The following is a 17,146-nucleotide window of genomic DNA, read 5'->3' as shown; positions in this document are numbered from 1 at the left end:
AATACTGTAAGTAAGTTACTTTTGGATTATATATTCCTTATTGTATCATGTTTTACTAAACATTATATATATTTTACTGAATATTGTTTTAAGAAACCCACTTATACTCTAACTTGTAGGCTGTTTATGGAATTTTTAAGAGTACGCTGACTATACGTAATTTTTGCCTTATGCATTAACTTTAGAATCAACCTACAAGTAAGCGGTGACTCTAGAGCACAAAAGTAGAGAGATAGATGTTGTAGTAACAACCAGAGTAAGAAGGGGCTTTTCGTGGACCTGGATATGTTATAATTTAAAAACATTTGCAGACTGTCTGAAACATATCCAAGAGCAAAGATGCCCTAATTATAGACATATGGTCACGGTTCTTTATACAAAAACATGCAGAGAAAAGGGAAAGGTAATTTATTAACCAATAATGGCTTGAGAGACATGTATTACTTTAAAATGCATCCACCAAAAATCCATTTGCAGTATAATTTGGCTTCCTAACTTTCAGAGTCTACGTAGCAGAAAGAAGGAGGCTTCCTCTCTACATTGAACCACTGCAGGTCACTCAGACAGTAACTGTCATCTGACTTGTGTGTGTCCTTGTCCAAGACCTCGCCACCAGGTTACGAACCTGTTAAAAGACCAAGTGCTTTTCACCTCTGTATTCACTGTGGTGCCTCAGCTGAGAGTAGCGGGAACTCAGAAACATCAGATGAATTTTTCTGGTTCTTGGATCAGGTCGCTTTCTCATGGCAAATTAAAAAGTGATTTACTCGTCTGTAAATCAATCTCTTGTGAGTTTGGTTAACACAAATTAATTTCCCAGAGTTTGATTCCCTTGGGTGAAGTGATAAAATTAGATTTCAGTGGAATGTACATAGAGCAGGAGGGTACAGGGGACAAAGTTTCTAATAAATTCCTGTAAATGAACGGTATGTTTCTTCAGTGCATATCAATGGGATTTCATGATAAGCTAACCCTCTTTCTGTGCCACATCCTCTGATGTTTTTTCCCATCTCATGATGTTCAAATAGGAATAAGGGTGTAGATTTCTTTTTATTTTTGCCCTTTATTTTTATAGAAAGACATAACTCTCCACTTCTTGAATGGTTTTAAAGGTATATAAATATATTAAAGGAAGAAAATATAATCTCTTTATAGAATCTAGAGGTTTAAACAATTAGAACGATAAACGGACAAACATAATAATTTTATTTAGCAATCCCTAAAGGCAAGAGGCAGCAAATTCCATCTTGAAAGTCCCAGCAAATCTGTGATCAGTATCCTGTGGGTGTAGTTAGCAGTCTGGTGTTTTGAGAAGGAAAATAATGGTTTTTAACTGGCTCATTTCTGAGTTACATCCTGAAAGGAGAGGAATGAACTTAGAGCCAATATTAACAGGTGGTAATTAAATTATGGGTTCTGCATGCTTAATGTCCTAGACTAAGGCAAGATGAGACAACTGAGGCCATTAACTTTAATAATTGGAATCGGTATCTCTCTTAAGTAGTATTTTATAGCACATTAACAATGGCTGATTAGTATTAAATCAGAAAACAAACTGTTTTCTTACTAAAGCATGTTTTACTAATGCAGATTCATACCTATACATTTAAATGTGAAGTATAATTTATAGGAGGCAATGTCTTTTACAAAGGTAAAAAGAAAGATAAATGTAAAACGTTTGTCAAATTTTAAAGTCAGTATCTCTTGACGACCCATGATTGGCTACCTTTAATTATAAAGAACTAGGAACAAGAAAAATTTAAACATTTACTTTTATTATTAAAGCTGAAAAATTCCCAGTTGAAATGTTTATTCTTTTCTGAAGATTTTATGCCATCTGCCTTAATGTTTTAAATACTAGGTGGTTATTCCACATTAATTATATAGCAGTGCTGTAGGCATCATGTACAAATTACATCATAGTAATGACAGTCCTCTTTCCAAAGGGTTTTTTGTTTTGTTTTTAAGAACATATAATGAACATTTGCATTTGTAATACTTTCAAACATAACTATTACCACATTGATTTTGAAATACTTAATGTCATTTGCTTATATTTTGGGTTTTTGTTAAACAATCCCAACCTTCCCTGAGAGGTCCATTTTGTTGTGACTCGAGTGAACATATAATTTATCTGCCAAACTTTTGGGGAGTGAAAGGGGATGCTGTTATTAAAAATAAATATGCCAGGACAACAGGTGTAAACCAGGATATATATCACCCGGTGCAGTAGTAGACTATTACAATATTATAGTAGAATAGTCTCTGAATTATTATACTCCCTATTCACCAAATGCATCTGTGGAGAAATGCTTTCAGGATCCCTGCTTGGGATAACTGGAATGCATGTTTCCCTGAGATCTGGGTCTCCCGCACCTCCAAGTCACTGGACGTGTTTTTGTTGTTGTTTTCACTTTGGTGCCTCGTGCCCAGCACATGAAGATGAAAGGAGTGGAAGCTCAGGCCCCAGACTAGGATAGGAATGTGCTGGAATTATGCAAAGGGTGTGGGGGGGGGGGTCGGAAATGAAGGGAATTGCGGGCTGAACACAGGGAAGCTGGGCTCTCCTTCCTGTTTAAACTCCAAGGGAGAGTCTCTTATGGGATTGCCAGAATTTGAGCCATTTCCGCCAATCTGGTGTTTTACTCAGTACCCGCTCAGAGAAAGACAACGGCCATTCATAAGATACTACCGATAAGGGATTAATATCCGACACATACAAACAGCTCACACAGCTCAACGTCAGAAAAACAAACAACCTGATTAACAAATAGGCAGAAGAACTTAATAGACGTTTTTCCAAAGAAGAAATGCAGATGGCCAACAGGCCATGTGAAAAGATGCTCTACATCCTTAATCACCAGGGAGATGCAAATCAAAGCCACAAGGAGATATCACCTCACAGCTGTCAGAATGACTATTATCAAAAAGAACGCAAATAAGTGTTGGTGAGATTGTGGAGAAAAAAGAACCCTTGTGCACTGTTGGTGGGAATGTAAATTGGTGCAGCCACTGTGGAGAACAGTAGTGAGGTTCCTCAAAAAACTAAAAATAGAACTACCTTATGACCCAGTAATTCCACTCCTGGGTATATATCCAAAACAAAACAAAAACAAAAACAAAAACACTAATTCAGAAAGAGACATGCACCCCCATTGTTCATAGCAGCACTATTTACAATAGGCAAGATATAGAAGCAACCTAAATGTCCATCAGTAGATGAATGGAAGAAGATATGGTATATATGTACAATGGAATATTACTCAGCCATAGAAAAGAGTGAAATAATGCCATTTGCAGCAACATGGATGGACCTAGAGATTATCATACTGAGTGAAGTAAGTCAGAAAGACAGATACTGTGTGATATCACTTATATGTGGGATCTAAAAAATACCACAAACTAGTGAATACAATAAAAAAGAAGCAGACTTACAGATAACAGAGAACAAACCAGTGATTACCAGCAGGGGAAGAGAGAAGTGGGAAGGGGTAATATAGCAGTGGGGAGTAAGAGTTACAAATTATTAGATATAAAATAAGCTACAAGGATATATACAACACAGGGAATATAACCAATATTTTATAATAACTGTAAATGGAGCATAACCTTTAAAAATTGTGAACATTATATTGTACACCAGTAACTTACATAATATTGTAATCAACTATACTTCAGTAAAAATAAATAAGTTAAAAGAAAAAAGAGAGACCATTCGTAAGAGTGGTGAATGTTTAAGTTCACCAGGATTCTGTAGGGGGGGAAGGGACGGATCTGGGGTTTCAGCACCGCCCTCTTCAGTTCACCTGTTCTCTCCCATTCTGCTGCTGGAGACTGTGTTTTGAATCAGAAGGGGTCAACATTGATAGGATTGAAGGGACAAGGAAAGGGGGCAGGTCAGGCAAGAGGGGAAGGAGAGGGAATTGGGAGAACAGTAGTGGATTTGGCCCCAGGCACAACAGGTTCTAGAATTTTAAAGTGGGGGAGAGAGAGGAAGTGCTTCGGCTGAGAAGCCTGTGTGCATGGCGAGCTGCAGGTAGGACAGTCACAGAGATGCCCCTCTGTCTGGACATATAACCTATAATTAATCTATACCTGTCTGAGTCACATGTATTTTAGACAGGTCTGTAATCTTCTCAGAAAAATAACAGCATGAGTAGACTTGCTCAGTTTTTCTCCTGTTCCAGTGATTTCACAGCAATACCTCTTTGCTCCCAGAAAAAAAGAAAGGTCTTGTAGCTCCACATTATCTTTAAATGTGCTTTTATTGTGTGCTTACCTGCACTACGGTCGTTCAGTGTACAGACCCCATGGTGCACGGACGATCTTTAAAATGGGGGAAACCATGTAAGGAAGTTAAATTAGGAAAAAAAGAAAAAAATCAAAACAGAGTACAAATAGCAAGGTTAAATTGAGTGCTGTTAACCCCCTGCCGGCACCAACTAATAGTGCAGAAGCAACAGTGGGAATCTGAAACAGAGGTTAGTGTTGGGAAATTTCAGCTCGTGACAGTTATAAATGAAATATATTGGCTAGTTTTTCTTCCTAGGGTATCCCTTTAAAGAAGAGTTCAAAGATGATACTCAGTGTATATCCAGTAGAAATAATAAAAACTAAAATAATATCTTAGTCTGAAGTACCCATTAGAATTCAGGTGAGTTTTCCCCCGCCTTTAAAAAAGTAAGATGTAACTTACGTAGAGCAAAATGTGTAAACGTTAAGTTTTATTTATACATCATACAGCTCAGTGACTTTTAAGATAGGAATAAACCCATGTCATCAGCAGATCAAAGTTCTGAACATTATCACCATGCCAGAAAGTTCTCTCATGCCTCTCAAAACCATGTCTGTTATTATTCAGAAGTTTGATTCTCTAGTTATTCTCAATTCGCCTCCAGTTCTATGTGAACGACCATATCAGTTTCACAGTCACAGGCTTGTTGCCTGTAGTTGCAACAAGCAATTGCCTTCTCTCCGCAGTGTGTTTCCAGAACACTTCTCTTCTGCTGTTGGCCTTATTCTCTCATATCCAGTTAAATGGAAAACAGCTCTTATTTTATGGATAAGTAGGTAATTCAATATCAGTGACATAGTTGCCTTAGCAGAAAACTTGCTACTTTGAGAATATGGGTAATTGAGAAAATCTGAGAACAAATCAGTGACATTGAATGACAAATATAAAATATCCATAATACTGTATGTAGTAGGGTATAGGTATTTAACATGTTAAAACACTGTTCATTAAAAATATGTTCGTAACTGGTTGTAGATTTCATCACATAGAAAAAGTGCTAGCCACACTCTAATTTAATGACTAGTACATCTTTTGAAAACTTAAAATTTTATAAGCAGTAGCCACATTGATTCTTCTTCTCTGCTTTCCCTTCTCCTCTCTTCCCTTTTTATGAGAGAGTTGCACTCAGGAAGTGTTTGTTTGCCTGTGCATCCTCCTCCTGGCATCTTCCACTGGAGGTGTTCTTTGGTTGTCTTCACCTCTTTTTCTTCCCATTTCCAGAACTCAGCAACATCTTTTCTCTCTCTATTCAAATGAATCCAGTAGTTCCACCTCCACCACTGGTGGAGCTTAGGATTTCCTCATCCTACAACCCCGGTCCTTAAATATCAAAATGCCGTTCTCACAGCTCCTTGTTTTCTCACCATATCACAGAGCACACCTATCCATTCTTCCTTTCACACCCTTCCTATGAAAATATAGTACCCATTTATGTAGAAGGCTTTTAACTATCATGAATTTGGTTCTATCCTATTTCCTGGAATACTTTCTATAGAAAGGCTGCATATAAAAAACCAGGGCATTCTGTTCCTAGATTCCCGGGTGGGGTTTACTTTGTTTTAAATTTAGTCAGTGCTTCTTTAATCATCTCAGTGAACACTATTGTCTATAGGCAATCCATTTCCACATTTTGTGTGTTGATGATTAGCTGCTGGGTAGTAGGGCCAGGTGCCCACTGCCCTCAGGGTGAGCACAGCCTCACTGGAGTGAGTGCCACAGGAAGGGCCTTGACAGCGATTCAGGACAGGGACAAACTTAGGACAAAGACAGGAAAGGAAATCTGGCAGGAAAGTAATATAGAACTGAGAAAAGACAAAAAGTTGTACAAAGAATGTAGACAGGTTAAGAGAAAAAATTAACGATGCAGGGTCATTAGGTTCACTGAACCAAAGCAAAAGCAAAGCAAAACAAACCCTGCTTTTCGAAAACTAAAAATAGAATTACCATATGATCCAGCAATCCCATTCCTGGGCATATATCCAGAAAAAACTATAATTCAAAAGGATACATGCACCCCTGTGTTCATAGCAGCACCATTCACAATAGGCAAGACATGGAAACAACCTAAGTGTCCATCAACAGAGGAATGGATAAAGAAGATGTGGTACATATATACAACGGAATATTACCTAGCCATAAAAAAGAATGAAATAATGCCATTTGCAGCAACATGGATGGACCTAGAGATTATCATACTAAGTGAAGTAAGTCAGACAAAGACAAATACTATATGATATCACTTATATGTAGAATCTAAAATATGACACAAATGAACCTATCTATGAAACTGAAACTGAATCACGGACATAGAGAACAGACGTGGTTGCCAGGGGTGGGGGTTGGGGGAGGGATGGAGTGGGAGGTTGGGATTAGCAGATGCAAACTATTATGTAAAGAATGGATAAACAACAAGGTCGTACTGTATAGCACAGGGAACTATATTCAATATCCTGTGATAAACCATAGTGAAAAGAATATGGAAAAGAATGTATATATATATATGTATAATTGAATCCTTTGCTGTAGAGCAGAAATTAACACAACATTGTAAATCAAGTATACTTCAATAAAAAATTTTAAAAATTAAAAAACCCCTGCTTTTGGTTAAAAAAAAAAAGATGGGGAAACAAAACATGGAAGAGAGCAGACACGTGTTCTGGGGACTGAGTTGATAGAGCTTTTGAGAAATTTTCACAGGTCTAAAACAGTAATTAACAATGGAAAGAGCTTGTATTTTCCACTTGAGGCTACATGAGGCTATTAGTATCTAAAGAGGCAACAGATATAAAATATCTAAGAGATTTGGGAGGATTGTTTTCCTCATTAAGCTTTGTTTTAATGGGTCTCAAAATTCTGTGACAGATTTTTGGTCAGGTTGTTTCCGTTAGAAAGTACTGACTTAAAAAAGTAATAACTTAAAACCTCCACATTCACAAACAAATGGTCCACAAAATACTCTCCTTTCCTTCTGAAAGCTTAATGATGAACTGTAATCATTAACCACTCTTTTACTGTTAAACTTAAATGGCCAGTTGAGAGAAACAGCTCTGAGACCGTTCTTCCACCACTGATTAAGACTAGGGTGGCAGGTATTGGGGATAATATTCACTTAGCCTTCTGAGCTTTCTGGGCAGACTTGGTGACCTTGCCAGCTCCAGCTGCCTTCTTGTCCACTGCTTTGATGACACCCACAGCAACCGTTTGTCACATGTTACAAACAGCAGAATGACCCAGAGGAGGGTATTTAGAGAAGCTGTCAACACACGTGGGCGTGCCAGGAACCATGTCAACCATAGCAGCATCACCAGATTTCCAGGATTTAGGGCCATCTTCCAGCTTCTTCCCTGAACGGCGATCAAGCTTCTCCTTCAGCTCAGTAAACCTGCAGGCGGGGTGAGCTGTGTGACAGTCGTGCACAGATGCACGGCCAGCACTGATTTGCCCTGCATGGCTTAGGATAATTCCCTGAGCCGTGAAGCCACCTGCTTCCATTGGTGGGTTCTTTTGCTGTTAACAGCCATGTTGCTGTTGCTGTGATGAACATCTTTGCCAGACAAGTTCTTGACATTGAAGCCCACATTGTCCCCAGGAAGAGCTTCACTCAAAGCTTCATGGTGCATTTCAGCAGACTTTGTTTCAGTTGCAAGGTTGGCTGGAGCCAAGGTGGCCACCACGCTGGATTTGAAAACACCAGCCTCCATGGGGACAGTACCACCTTTGCCACCAATTTTGTAGACGTCCTGGAGGGGCAGACGCAGGGCGTGTCAGTTGGATGCGTTGGTGGCAGGATGCAGTCCAGAGCTTCAAGGATTGTGGTTCCACTGGCATTCCTATCTTTACCAGTGAGTTCCCATCCCTTGAACCAAGGCGTGTTAGCAGTTGGCTCTAGCATGTTGTCCCCATTCCAATCAGAACTTGGCACAAATGCTGCTGTGTCAGGGTTGGAGCCTGTTTTCCTGATGTAGGTGCTGACTTCCTTAATGAGTTCCTTGTTTTTCTTCTGGCTGCAGGGTGGCTCAGTGGGGTCCATTTTGTTAACACTAACAACTAGTTGTTTCATGCCCAGTGTGTAAGCCAGAGGAGCACGCTCACAGGTCTGCCCATTCACCTTCTTCAGATTCACCAGTGCCTGCGTCAGCAGTGAGAACAGCACAGTCAGCCTGAGATGGGCCTGCCCTCGATGTTTTCGATAGTCCCTGTGTCCTGAGGCATCAGTGATGGTCCCATCACACTTGCTGCTCTTGGATTTCCACAGGGAGATATCGGTGGTCATGCTGCACTCGTATTCAGCTCTCAGTTTATCCAAGACCCAGACATACTTGAAAGAGACCTTTCCCATCTCCAGCAGCCTGGTTCTCAAAATTTTCAGTGGTTCTTTCGTCAGTGCCATCACGTTTGTAGATCAGATGGCCAGTGGTGGTAGATTTGCCCAAATCTGTGTGTCCAGTGAAGATGCTGATAGGAGTTTTTTTCTTTCCCATTTTGGCTTAGATTTGTAGTGGTTTCTTATGACACCTGTTGTGGCAGGAAACCTCTTGCAAAAAAGTGAAAGGATTTTCTTTACGGTGATATAAAGTTAACCTAAAATTAATCTGAAATTCCCAGTGTAGAAGGTTGATTTAGGGATTAGGGGCCTAAATAAATACGACTGTAGCTGCAATTACACTAACTAGGCTAGAATTGCAAAAGATCAGTCCTCACGCTTTGTAAAAAGATCACTGGATGCAATGAAAGTGGATTTTCTCCCTTCTGTACGTTGCTACCCAAGTAGGCAACTCAAGGGACCTTAATGCCTGCCTCTAATGCAAGACAGACTGCATTCAGAGCAGAAAAGCAGACCTGATGGCTGGACGGCTGGCTTCAGCATTGACGCGCCCACATCTCTAAGGGCATATGCCGAAAGCATGCTTAGTGCCTCGGCAGGTTTGGTAGCTCATGGTGCTGGAGAAACAACCATAGTGCTAGTCTCTGGGGACATGTTATACCAAAACTAAGGTGGCATGTGCGTGGACTGGTAATTCACAGGAATCTGACAGCTTTCAAGAGTGTGATCCCATTATTTTTCTTAGGAGAGAATATAAGAAACCATAAGATCTCAGCCTGAAGGCTCAGTGACACCTTATGGCTCTATCTGTGAAATGTATCATTATTTGGTTATTCGTGCTAGAGGACAACAGTTTTTTTAAAAACCAAGGGAATAAAGCAATAACTTCTGAAGTTTTACTCATCTTAAGAGGCATTTTTCTAGGAATGCCGTTATTCCTGGGGCCACAGAGTTCTATGTGCCTGACCTAACAGGCTAATTTTAGACTCCTTCCTCCTCTACTGTTTGATGTTGAAGAGTCTTTTTTTTTTTTAACAATAAAAACAGCATCTTTGACCAAAGGCCATGATCAAAGCTGCTCTTTGAATGAGAAATAAAACTTTCAAACAACTGAAAACTCACCATCTGAAATTCCAGATTCTGCAGTTATAAAAGAGTAAAATATCTGTATTTCCTCCTTCAACTCATGAATGTATCCGAGCTGAATCTTGTAATTCTAGAGTAGTGGGTAATAGAAAAATACACATTGTAAGCTAACTGCAATTCCAATGGCAATCACAAGTTCCATTAAATAGAACTTTTATCCTAATAAGCTGTTAGTATTAGATGTACTTCATGAGGTCAGGTAGTTTTTTAAAACACTGCTATATTTTATGAGGTTTGTTTTAGAAAGCTAATTTCATTAATTCCACATCTTTCCTTCCCTTGTGGATCTTGAATCAGCTGAGACAGGGGTATGTATTTGTGGAATCTCTCTCAATAACAAACGGGAGCAAGAGACATTTTTGCCAGTTTCTTAATAGACAAAGTACATAAAAATCTAGAAGTGTATTCCTACAACTGTGGACTGATCACGTTTTTATGAATTTCATATTATACGCACCAAAAACTGTATTTAAACTCTGAAGTGGATGCTTCTTTACACCAAGGAAAGACATTGTAGCGCAGAGCACAAACGTGAGGACTGGAATGGCTTGTCTTCAACTGTTACGACACTCCCCACCTGTGTGAACTTCCTCAGTTCCCTCCTCCATGAAGTCAGGATGACTGACACTAACCTTGCTGGGTTGTGGGAAGGATTACCCTGTATACTGCCATGTAGAGCGCCTGTGCAGAGTAGGAGCTTCACAAATGCCAGCCGTCACCACCACCATCATCTTTTTTCATCATCTAGCTGGTTTCTGTGTTAGGATTATCATTTTTATAAAGTGAGTTCCATACATAATGATATAAATAATTAAAAGAGGTTAAATGAAATCTTCTGTTAGGTGTTAAGAAATATACCATACCAGTTCCTACAATTAAAAAATACGAAAAAATACATAGGGAAACAAAAGCCATAACTAAATGAAAATACTAATGAAGTGATCACTGACAAAATTAGTCCTAACACAAACATTATTTCTGTTTAATACCAGTGTCTGTCTGTGTGCTCATCCTATCAAAGACTGGTTTCTCAACAAGTATAAGGCAAGTTCAATTAGATTTAAAGTGAAACTGGAAATTATTCAGATTTCACGAAATGAATTAAAATGATGAAGAACTGCTGAGATCACATTCCAAGCCACCAATAAACGAGAAAGCCAACAAGGATGACAACAGAATAGTTCTAACGAGTGACTTGACTGTCAGAGGACTGAGAGAGGCCCTTGGAAAAATTGATGAAGCACCTTAATATTTTTTGTAAAAATGATGTGTTTATTATACTGTAAAAACCAAATATGCAGTAAAAAAATCTAACAATGTGCTGTCAGGCGTACAAAAAATCATGCCAATAAAACACTCGATTTTCACTATCCTTCTAATTAGAACACTGTTTCAGTTATAGTAGAGATTTTCTTAACTGAGTTAAAATCAGGTTACTTTTCTATTCTTTGGTTTATTCTTTCACAATTTATTCTGTTTTATCCTAGTTTTCAGTGATTGCACCTTAAGGAGCCTTTTCATGGAATTATCCTCAGAGAATAAGTATCTACTATATATGAAATAAAAGTTTGTATAAAAATTATTAAAAATTTTAAATTACATAAAGTGATACAGATGGTCCTCTGTATTACCCTTGCTTAACGCTCAAATAGATGATTTTATATAAAGTGATTCTATGGTTATAGTATAAAGAATATCCAACCATATCTTCAATTTATAAAAAGGAATTTATTCTGAGGAGTTCAAGTTGCTTCCTACAAAATTTACAAATTGACCCATCTAGAGCCTGAAATAACTCTTAATTTTATTTTTCTTCGCTACCAAAGACTAACAGACTACAATCCCAGAGGAATGACCACAGTAAATCCCAAGCTAGTAATCTTTCCAAATATAGTTACACCTCATTTATCCGACACCACTGGAGAATGAAGTATTAACTGGAAAATCCACCGTGATTCTGAAGCTGGTCTTGACCGCTTCCTCAGGAAGACTCTTCATTATTCTTTCTTCCTTAGTAGTATCTAGAACACACCCGATAACAATAATACTGTATTTGAATTATTTGCTTATGTGTTTATTGAACCATTACATAGCAGACTCTTTGAGGATGAAGAACATGTTTTTTACTCATCTTTGTGTCCACAACACTCAGTACAGGTCTGGCACACAGTAGAAAAGCAATTAATCTCTGTCACATAAGGAAGAGGGAGGTAGGGAGGAGGAAGGACTCAGACTTTTTTTTTTTTAACAGAAACCTTTCTCAATTACAGCACTCTCTCCTTTTTCCTAGCAGAGTGAACTAAACATGCTTGTTAAAACTTTTTTGGATGACAGAGGGCCGTAGTTGGGAACACTATCCCTCTGTGCTGTAATAAAGATGCTTTTCAGTGCTCTTCAGACTCCTAGGTTGATCTTTCCAGGAATTCATAACTGTGGCGGAATGAAGTGGGGATTCCCCTTGTAATTGGCAGGAGGAAAAGCCAGGTCCCTAAGCCTGTGAAACCAGCAACCTTAACCCGGAAGACAGTCCTGGACCCAGGTGAGGGCCTGGCTCCATGGCAGCTCAGAGGTCTTCTCTGTATTCCCACGTTCAGAGTTTAGAAAGTTAGTTCATATGTAATTCCATTATCTGTGTTTCATAAAATCTCCCCTTCTAAATACATTGGAATTGCAAATTTTCAAAGTGTTCTCAAGAGGCAAGTATAATTTTTGAATTAATTAAAATGCTTAATTATGTAAAACCCAAAAACATCTTAGTGCTCACTGAGAATTACACAAAGATAAAAAGCATGTCATTTTGCAGTGTCCGGAGAAGGGCAAAAATGAAAAGTTCTGTTTCTTAAATAGTTCTTAACCGCTACAAATGTTTATTTTGTAGATCAAGGTCCATTTCAAATATGCTACCACTAAAGCAGTTTCCAAAGTCCACAGATAACAGTTACAAAGGTCAAGAGAAGTTATTTAGAAATTACTTGTCATTTAATTCCAAAAGGGGGGAATGACTAATGACTAGATAGTGCTTTGTTTTCTCAGAGAAGGAACTTGCACAGTGGGCTACCACCAGCCCATTCGTGCCTGACTTAGGCCCGAGGAACCGAGGGGATCTCTCCAGGGTGCACGGCCAGGTTACGAGCCTGCCTGTGTCTGTCCACACCCCGCAAGCCTGCCAGAATGGTGTTTCTCAAAGCAAGTACTACACTTGAGCCGGCAGGACCAGTGCTCTGCCACCACCTGTAGCAACACCACGATCCCGAAACAGTGCAAGAAACATGAGCAGAGACACAAAAGTGGTCATTTGTCCAGAGCCCGTGAAAAGCAGCAGAGCGTGAGCTCTGACAGAAATGTGAGGCTGACCGTGCGGAACAGTTGAAAGAGGCTGAAGGCAGAGGGGGACCAGGTAGGGCTCCTTCACCATCAGTTCCTTTGTCCCTGGCACTCCCACCCCCTCCCAAAGCGCAGAAACAGCAAAGCAAAAGGAAAACAACAAGCGCGAGGGTTCAGATTTTGCTTCTAAACTTTAGTGTCCTTGGGCAGTTTATTGACTATATCTGAGTCTCAGTTCTCACAGGGTTACACTGGGATTAAATGAGATACTGTGTGTAACAGGCAGGGTATTGTGCCCAGCATAGGCAAGCACTCGGTCCAGGGTGGTTTGTGGCACGTTAACTTAAAGCGTATGATGTGCTCTTTTGCTTTTCTTAGAGACAAATGATTAGGTATTTAAAGACCTGTTTTCAGTTCCCTTGTGATATTCTGACAGCCACTTTAAGATAAAAGAGATAGATATAAACAACATGAAAGTGATCTTGTAAGCAAGACGTTGTCTTTAACCGTATAATTTAATAAATCACTTTGTAATTTATAGTTATAGAACAAGTGAATCAATTTGATTCTGACAGACTCATGTCCTTAAAAAAATCCTAAAATACAAGTATCAACTATTCGGTTTTTTACAAAGGTACTTACTGATACTGTCCATGGAGCTATTCAAAACTCATTTCCACCCCTTCTTTTAAAGAGGTTCGTTATATAGAATATTTTATCATGACAAACGTATTACATGTTTCTACACTAATTTCATTGGCAGAGCTGAGTGAATTTTATGACCCATGGTACACAAAACTTGTTAAAAAAAACTTGCTGTTTATATTTTGCTCTAAGACGTTGATTCAGCAAGGCAGAGTAACTGCACTATTGTATACCGTATGGGCATTTTAACAGAGCTTTCTGTAAAAAACAGCTAGTAGCTAATTCAGAACCCCACAGAACAACAAAAGCCTACCGGGAGTATATAAGTATTCTTCCAGGTGGTCCTGCGATCAGTTTTGTGTCTCTTCTTAAAACAGATTTCCTTCTGTCTTTGAAGATGCAACATTTTCAGAGGAGGACTTTCTACCTAAGTATAGGTGACATATGTTTAGGAATCAAGAGTTAGGCAGTGTTGCTAGAGCCATATCACCCCCCAGAGATAGAAACCTTCGGTGTCTCTAGTTCTTTTTCGTTCTCTCTCCATTCAGTATATTTATTTTCTGAAAATCGTCCCTGGTGATAGAGAGCGCTCATGTAGAATTAATGGCTTTAATGGAAAGGCTGTGCTCCCAGACTCCTCAAATCTCTTTGGAATGAAATTTCACATATACAATTAAAACAGATAAAAAAATCCTAAATCTGCCTGTTATGATGGGTACTGTTGGGAATTGAAAAGGAATCAAATACCTAAATATCTTCTGTGCATATGCTTGCAGTCTCATTTGTGTGTGTGTGTATACATATATACACACACATGTACACACTTCGCCGGGTACTGGCATTCTCAGGACTCAGCAAGTGAAAGCTGGCCCTTTAGAGGAAGGAATTAAGTAAGTGATCAGCCAACAGGTAAGAAAAAAAGCACTTAGGATAACAAACACTGTTACAGTTTCTTGCTTCTCAGAAGTCCGTATCAGCACGTCAACGTTTCATTGCCCAAGCAAGGTGTGCTGATGACTTAGTATTTATCCATTCTGGTTCCCTATTCCTTCTGGTCCACGGAAGGATTATGCTTTCCCCCTCCTTGCAGTTGAGCAAGACCGAGAGACAATTTCTGGCCAATGGGATTTGGGCCAGATGAAAGCCTTTAATTGCTAATTCGAGACTCTCCACCCTCTCCTTCCCTGCCATGGCAGTCATGGTAATAAGTTCAAAGCAGCCTGGATTTACTAAGCTACTGACATAGGAGTCATAGCCCAGGAGAATCACTCTGCTACACAGTCTCTATGTGCAGTGAGAAATAAACCCCTGTTCTGTTAATTACTGAAGTTTTGATGTTTGTTATGCAGCATAACTTAGCCTGTCCTGATTGATAACAAAGATTTAACGTTTGTTTTTCCTCGGAGGGCTAGTTCCGCAAGCTACTTGGAGTTTGTGTGAGGTTTACTGAAAAGGGGAGATGAGTCTCAGGCAAACATTTTACAGGGTGAAGGGTACTGCTGAGGAGTAGAGGAAAACGTTCAGGGGATATTCAAAACAAAGATGAGAGGTGAAGTCGAGGAATATACTTGGGTATAGGAAGAAATGAAATAATCCACAAAAGTAAATTCTGGAGAAGAGTTTTCAGGGAACATATGAAAGTGAAGAATTTGTCTACAGCCAGTGTCAGTCTGACATGAGGATAAAGTCTTGGCTCTAACCTCACATCCCTCTTTGACTTACCTAACAGCACTTAACTGCAGGCACAGTCTCTGCAACTCTTGGGATTCATTTTTGAGCAAGCATGCAATATTTGTCTACTTCACAGCCAAGATTTCTTTGTTAACAGTGACTCTTGCTCTGTAGGTGGCTGTCTAGCTCAAGCCCTTGATCATCTGACTACACTGGGTATATTCCATCCTGTTTCTTTACCGTCTTCCTGGGTTCTGACTCACTGCTTTCGCCTGGTTCTAAGGACAGTCCAGAGACTACTTCTGCTGCTCAGAACTGGCAGCTTCACACGTGAAACAAAAACTTTAAGAGGTGGCAGAATATCTAACAATAAAATTCAGAAAGTCGTAGATCATTTACATGAGAGCTAAAAAAAATTTCATGTAGTTGTAGAGGGTATGTGTATATTGCTTACACTGCTTTATATGGTTAGTAAACAGAGAGACATGAATGATAGCATGATATTTTTTATCCTTTAAAGGTAATGCTGTAGAAAAAGGAGTCATAGCATTAATCATTCAGTACAGGTTTTATAGATCAGGAATTTTAATTTCTGTGAGGATTGTGACAGTATTATAGTTTGACGTTGTCTAGCATCAGAGGTCTAAATTGGCCAGTCCCAATCTAGGGTGTGCAAAAAAAGTAACTTTACTTTCTGAAGTGATCTCTTTCTAGTTCTCAGCTGCCATTCCCAACCATGTTATAAAACACACAACCTCGCCTTTTAAAAAGGTCTCTCAGTATCTTCTCACTTGAAACACTTTGTTTTTTTTTTTTTTTTGCGGTACGCGGGCTTCTCACTGTTGTGGCCTCTCCCGTTGCGCAGCACAGGCTCCAGACGCGCAGGCTCAGCGGCCATGGCTCAAGGGCCCAGCCACTCCGCGGCATGTGGGATCCTCCCGGACCGGGGCACGAACCCGCATCCCCTGCATCAGCAGGCAGACCCTCACCCACTGTGCCACCAGGGAAGCCCGAAACACTTTCTTTTGACCAATTATTCAGTCTATAAAAATTTCTGCTCCTCTCTAGGGTTCTCCTCTCCCTCTTAATCAAGATGGCATTTGAGTACAGGCGAGGCATCCCCCCTCTTGCTGTGCTTCCAGTGATATCTTACATGGGCTTGACCTCTGGGCCTCCGGCCTGTCCTCACTGCATCCACGGGGTCAGTAGGAAAGCTGTGGCAGGGGCTGCAGAGGCATGCCGTTCTGTCTGTGTGTAGGAATCTGCACTCAGCTGCCTTCCCCTCGCTCTGGAAACCAAGTCAGTTTTAACCCTGCAGTTCCCTCAGCATCTCCCAACTCTTTATCAGGACCTTGAAATTCTTGGTTGCTTTCTCTGCACTACCCAGGAGTTTGTAGAATCCTGTAAAAACTACCCTCTGGTCCATCAGCTGGGAAAACCTTCCTCAGACTTCATTCCTCTGTCCATTACTTCTGTGCCATGATGGACACAACACTTTGTCCCCAACAGAACTTTCTGAAAGGCTTGCAGTTTTTGCAGGCTCTTGCCCCAGAGAAGCCAAGCGACAGACTGAAAATTTCGGGCTTACCCTTCAGCTTTTCTGAGCATCCTGTCTTGTTCCACCTCTTAGTGTGAAAGTCAGGGAGGATGAAGGGGAACTTGGTCCCTCCTCAGGACTGCCCCACGCTAGGCTCATCCACTCAGAATCTCTGTGTCCCCCAACACTTGTGGACCTGAAAGGT

General features: G+C 40.0%; 1 protein-coding gene and 1 pseudogene across 5 annotated transcripts in view; one reads left to right on the top strand and one right to left on the bottom strand.

Moving 5' to 3' along the window:
• Nucleotides 1-17,146, top strand: part of UBE2E2 (ubiquitin conjugating enzyme E2 E2) — a 360,739-nt gene that overhangs the window by 114,237 nt on the left and 229,356 nt on the right. The gene's annotated exons all lie outside the window — the stretch shown is intronic.
• Nucleotides 7,346-8,775, bottom strand: LOC117312114 (elongation factor 1-alpha 1-like; annotated as a pseudogene).

The sequence above is a fragment of the Tursiops truncatus genome, chromosome 4, assembly GCF_011762595.2.
Source record: "Tursiops truncatus isolate mTurTru1 chromosome 4, mTurTru1.mat.Y, whole genome shotgun sequence".
In the NCBI taxonomy this organism is placed as follows: domain Eukaryota; kingdom Metazoa; phylum Chordata; class Mammalia; order Artiodactyla; family Delphinidae; genus Tursiops; species Tursiops truncatus.
This window is presented reverse-complemented; position numbering and strand designations above follow the sequence as displayed.